The sequence below is a fragment of the Pristiophorus japonicus genome, chromosome 9 (assembly GCF_044704955.1).
Source record: "Pristiophorus japonicus isolate sPriJap1 chromosome 9, sPriJap1.hap1, whole genome shotgun sequence".
Classification (NCBI taxonomy): Eukaryota; Metazoa; Chordata; class Chondrichthyes; family Pristiophoridae; genus Pristiophorus; species Pristiophorus japonicus.
The window spans coordinates 54014124-54020290 of record NC_091985.1 but is presented as its reverse complement, the minus strand read 5'-3'; the positions used below and the strand labels follow the sequence as shown (position 1 = coordinate 54020290).

At 46.7% G+C, this 6167-nt stretch overlaps 1 pseudogene; it reads left to right on the top strand.

Moving 5' to 3' along the window:
• The first annotated feature begins 3489 nt into the window (after positions 1-3489).
• On the top strand, positions 3490-3716 carry LOC139274317 (U2 spliceosomal RNA; annotated as a pseudogene).
• Positions 3717-6167: the final 2451 nt, after the last annotated feature.

Sequence of the window (6167 nt, the reverse complement as noted above, 5' to 3'; positions counted from 1 at the left end):
TCGCCTTGTCTATAGCTCTTTCACCTGCCCTAATCGTCAGTCCTAAGAATTTCACCTCCTCCTGTCCAATTTGGGCTTTCTTGGGGTTTGCCTTAAACCCTGCCTCCTCCAGTAGCTTGTCCAGTAGTGGCCCGTGGTCCTCTGCACTTTCTGAGACTAATAGTAGGTCGTCCACATACTGGATCAATTGGCTAGGCTGACTGAAATTTTTTTAAAGCATCAGTCATCAACCGATGGAAAATCGAGGGACTGTTGTGAAATCCTTGCAGGAGACACGTCCACATACACTGTTGCCCCTTGAATGTAAAGGCAAATTTATACTGATCTTACCGTCTTACTGGGATAGACCAGAACCCATTAGCTATGTCCAATACAATGAACGTCATTGCCTCCGCAAGGATATTCCCTATTAGATCGACTACTGCTGAGCGCGCATGCTGGAATACCTTTATTAAGAACCCAATAGTCTACCGTGGCTCTCCATGATTGATTGGGCTTCTTAACTGGCCATAGGGGTGAATTCATGTGGGTCGTTATCAGTCTCAGAACCCCTTGTTCCACCAGGGAGCTCAATGCAGTTTCCACGTCCTTCTCTGTGTCCCGGGGAAAACGATACTGTTTCTGAGGATGCGACATTGGATCCCCGTGTACCTTCACCTCTGTCCCTGTTACCCTACCACAGTCATGTTGGTGAGTGGCGAACACTGATACATCTGATATTTTTCTGGTGTGCTACGGTCCAATTGTTCCAAGTCATAGCTTCCCTTCGGTTTCATAGTACAGGCGCTACCTTTCACCTTTTCCGCGTCGGGGATAACTAAAACTTCCTCAGGTTTATCCGAACCAACTGCCCCCCATAGACAGTGGTTCCTCATATCTACTATCACATAGTGGGCCAGCATAAAATCAGCTCCGAGGATCCCATTGCATCAGTACACATTCCCACTTAGTGACAAGGGGTCCTAACCCTAGAGACAAAGATTTTGATACTGCCCCAGCCTGCTCATTCCTTGTGAAACCCACTAATTTAAACGGGACCCTGCTCGACCATGGAGCAGTGGTTGGGTTTGGTGAGTGAACCACCGTACTGGAAGCTCTGGTGTCCACTAGATATTTTCCCCAAGTGGTCTTTACCTTGATTTTTACAGAAGGTCTGCCCTACTCATCGTAGGTGAGCTGGCACAGGTATTCGGGCTGGGCGCATCCTAGTCATGGGATAAGTGAGGGCGCGCTAGGCTTTTCACTGCATACGGCAGCGCCCAGCTTTCCCTGATCTTTGCTCATAATCTGCCACAATGCGGTCACTAGAAGTTCCAATGGGTCTTCTACCTTTTCTCTCTCAGCCTCTACGACATGTGGTTTTGACCTAGGGGAACCCCCCATGTCCTGTTTTTTCCTTTCTTGGGAACTTGCACGCCTTGCTCCAGTGTCCCGTTCTCCCACTGCTAAAGCACACCTGGGATCTGTCCACATTACCCCCCTCTGGCTTCCATTCTTTTCTACCATCCACACTTCTTTATCTCGTGCACTTTTCCTTTTTGTCTATTCTCTTCCGCCCCACCCTGGTCGGATATAAAAGCCGGAGTCTGTTTCCTTAACACACCTGGCTCTGTATTATTAACATCCTCGGAGTCAAACCATGATTCCGCCCTAGCCCTGATCCGTGACAAGCTGTTAGCCACTAGAGTTCTCAAACAATGATTTCTGGGAGCCCCTAACAACTGTGCTCGGGCTAGATATCCCCCCGTCGCCTTCAGATTATATGGCCATAACCTGTCCGCAAATGCATCCGGAGCCTCCCAGCTGCCTGGTCTGCTCGACCTGCAAGAATGACTATGTCCCAGTGGCACTAAAATATTATCTTTAACCCCCTCCTAATTTAGTGACAAAATACAAGAAACTATAGACCATTTAGCCTAACATCTGTCGTTGGGAAGATGTTGGAGTCCATTATTAAGGAAGCAGTAGCGGGACATTTGGAGTTCTTTGAGGATGTAACAAGCAGGGTGGATAAGGGGGAACCAGTGGATGTGGTGTATTTGGATTTCCAGAAGGCATTCGATAAGGTGCCACATAAGAGGTTACTGCACAAGATAAGAGCTCACAGGGTTGAGGGTAATATATTAGCATGGATAGAGGATTGGCTAACTAACAGAAAACAGAGAGTCGGGATAAATGGGTCATTTTCTGGTTGGCAAACAGTGACTAGTGGGGTGCCGCAGGAATCGGTGTTGGGGCCTCAACTATTTACATTCTATATTAATGACTTGGATGAAGGGACCCAGTGTAATGTAGCCAAGTTTGCTGATGATACAAAGATGGGTGGGAAAGCAAATTGTGAGGAGGGCACAAAAAATCTGCAAAGGGATATAGACAGGTTAAGTGAGTGGACAAAAATTTGGCAGATGGAATATAATGTGGAAAAAAGTAAGGTTATCCATTTTGGCAGAAATAATAGAAAAGCAAATTATAATTTAAATGGAGAAAAATTGCAAAGTACTGCAGTACAGAGAGACCTGGGGGCCCTTGTACATGAAACACAAAAAGTCAGTATGCAGGTATAGCAAGTAATCAGGAAGGCAAATGGAATGTTGGCCTTTATTGCAAGGGGGATAGAGTATAAAAGCAGGGAAGTGTCACTACGTGCTGAGGTTCTACCTGTCCCCGGTATTGCGAAGGATGGGCCTGGCCATGCTGCCGCGAAATGACCCCACCAGCTGGACCATGCCTGTCCACCTGTCCTTCGTGGAAAAGTTTTTCACAAAAAAACCCTTTGACCACAAGGCCATAAAACAGTGGTCAGCACGTAACGTCATGAACGCCCTACGAAAGAAGGAGAGGGTGGACCCTGTCGGGTGGTTCCCTGAGCAGACTGTCGAACTCGTTTGGCAGAACGTCTCATCGCCAGAGCTTTCACACGAGCACCAAGGCATAGCTTGGTTGGCGATGAGGAGGGCCTTACCTGTCAGAGCATTCATGCACAGCCGACGTCTCAGCAGCACGGCACGGTGCCCCCGAGTCGGCTGCGGGGTGGATGAGACTGTCACCCATCTCCTTCAGGATTGCGCCTTCGCAAGGCAGGTTTGGAAAGAGATGCAGTGGTTGCTGTCGAGGTTCATCCCAAGCAGCTCTGTAACACAGGACTCTGTGCTCTACGGACTGTTCCCAGGGACACACACCAAGACAGACATCACCTGCTGCTGGAGGGTCATCAACTCAGTCAAAGACGCTCTTTGGTCTTGCCGAAACTTGCTGGTCTCCCAGAGCAAGGAGATGTCCACGTCTGCGTGTTGCAGACTGGCGCAATCCAAGATCCAGGATTACGTGCTGAGGGACACACTTAAAATTGGTGCAGTCACCGCAAAGGCACGGTGGGGAAGGGCCACCCACAGTTTAAAGCCCTTCTGCCACTGTAAACACGGGGGCAGGAATCAGTACAAAACTCCTCTGTACTTGTAACTTCTTTTTTCTGTACATGGAGCACTATGACCTGCTTCTCGGCTAAGATCAAGTGTAGTACCGTTTCTGACCAGCCACCATGACCTCCGGGTGGTTTCTCCCTGGTCAGGAAGGTATATGCTTGCATTTTTGGAAACAGGAGGTGGGTGGGGAGGGTTGACCCATCCACCTCCACGGAGGTGTGTGGGGGACCTGACCCATCCACCTCCATGGCACGAACCTGGTATTGCAGTACTTCCAGGAACGGTGCAGTGGCTCTAGGCCTTTTGGCTAAGAGCATTGGCGCAGAGTGATCCTTGGCATGTGCAAGGTGACCTCTGGCGTTTGTGATTTGACAAAGAATTGGAACGATTGGCTACAGAAAAAAAAACGATTGGCTACAGAAAAAAAAACTATGACCTGTAAACACCTATGTAGTGCCATGTACAATGCAAGGTCTGTTTCATAATGCACGTTGAAAAGAAAAATGTAAATGTACCGTCACCCACTCCGTGTACTGTATAGTGACACGTGTAATGTAATTTGTTGAATGTACGACAATGTATCCCGTATTGTACCGAATTGTACTTGAACTGAAAAGCAAGGAAATGTATCGAACGGAACTGCCGTCAGCACCCAAATGTAGTGTGTGGGATTGCTGACTGCAGCTAAATGTACTGAACAGCTTTTGAATGTACTGTACAAATTTTTATATGAATAAAGTATATTTTGAAATAAAAAAAAGAGAAGTCCTGCTACAACTGTACAGTTTTGGTCTCTGTATTTAAGGAAGGATATAATTGCATTGGAGGCTGTTCATAGAAGGTTCACTTGGTTGATTCCGGAGATGAGGGGGTTGACTTATGAAGATAGGTTGAGTAGGTTGGGCCTATACACATTGGAGTTCAGAAGAATGAGAGGTGATCTTATTGAAACTTATAAGATAATGAGGGTGCTCGACAAGGTGGATGTAGAGACGATATTTCCACTCATATGGGAAATTAAAACTAGGGGACATAGTCTTAGAATAAGGGGCCGCCCATTTAAAACTGAGATGAGGAGAAATTTCTTCTCTGAGGGTTGTAAATCTGTGGATTTCTCTGCCCCTGAGAGCTGTGGAGGTTGGGTCATTGAATATATTTAAGGCGGAGATAGACAGATTTTTGAGCAATAAGGGAGTGAAGGGTTATGGGGAGCGGGCGGGGAAGTGAAGCTGAGTCCATGATTAGATTAGCCATGATCTTATTGAATGGCGGAGCAGGCTCGAGGGGCCAAATGGCCTGCTCCTGCTCCTATTTCTTATGTTCTTATAAACTCTGGTACAACTTCCTATATAGGGAGAACAATATCATCTTTCTCAGTTCATCGTCGTCACAATTATTGATTCCCCCTATCTGTTCTACATTGGCAAAATGAACAGAGACAATCCCTCCATGATTCAGTTTCGGCTCACTGGCCAGCATTTCCTGCAACTGGAGGGGTGTATATGGGAGCACATAATCACTCTGCAATGGTCCCTGACCACCGACTTTTGGGGACAGACCGAACTTTTACTGTCGCAGGGACACATCGGTCCCGGTGGTCCTGGTGCTTTGGGAGCCAGCCGACTCTCACTATACTGGGTCCCATCATCGGGCTCCTTTTTCTTCTCCTCTTCCCAGTTTACTCCAAGTTCCCGTGGTGCCATGAGATAAGCCATACCCCTGGCCCCGGATAATGCTCGGGTCAACTTACGGATTTCTTCATTACAGGGCCCATGATTGGCCTCTTCATGTACCCGATTTTGAGCTACCTTGTGTGCGCCTTTATGTTTTAACTGGCCCTCAGCCCTGCCAGCTCTCTCTGAGTTCCTATTTTGTTTCTCACGGTGAGCCTGACATTGCAGGTACTCCATCATGTTTCTAGCCGTTTCTTGCTGCGCTTTCCTCTCTTGCCTTTCAATGCTCAAACCTGCTGCCAGCTGGTTCACTACGGCCTCTCTCTCTCCTGCCCTACTTTCTGATTCCTGTTTCTCCTTTTCTAAATGCTCAATTTGCTCCGTGAGTATCTGAATTTGTTTCTTCATACATATTAACCAAATCGTCTTTTCCTTCGATTTCTTGTGTATGCTACTCCCCGTTCACTCTACCGCTTTCTCATACAGATCAGCCATGATCTTATTGAATGGTGGCGCAGGCTCAAAGGGCCGAATGGCCTACTCCTGCACCTATTATCTATGTTTCTATGTTTCCAGACTGTCAGAGTGCCCAGTGCTCAGAAATGTTTACTTTTTCAAATACATACGAGGATATCCTATCCTCTATCGCAGGTTTATTGCCCTTAACCCTGTCCATAATTATTGTTCTAAACCTTGAACGTCCTGCCACCTGGTCACCAATTGTGTAAGGGTTACGAAATGCCTAGTCCCATGTTACATGGTTCTTTGACGTCAGGATTTATAAGAACAAAATTACACATGGCACAGGGTTTTTGGCTCAACCAAGATTCGTTCGTTTTATTGAACATACACACACACACACAGAACTAGCTGCCTAGTATAAATCACTAGGATTTATATGGGACTAACAAACCTAGAATAAAAACCCCTACGTAAAGTTAATTTGCATTGGCACAACTTGACAAAGTTAAACTCATTCGCGATTTCACTGTTACATATAAAGTTACCCAGACCCAAACACAAAACCTTTGTATGATTTGGCTGGAACAAAACATACAATCATCAATTCCTT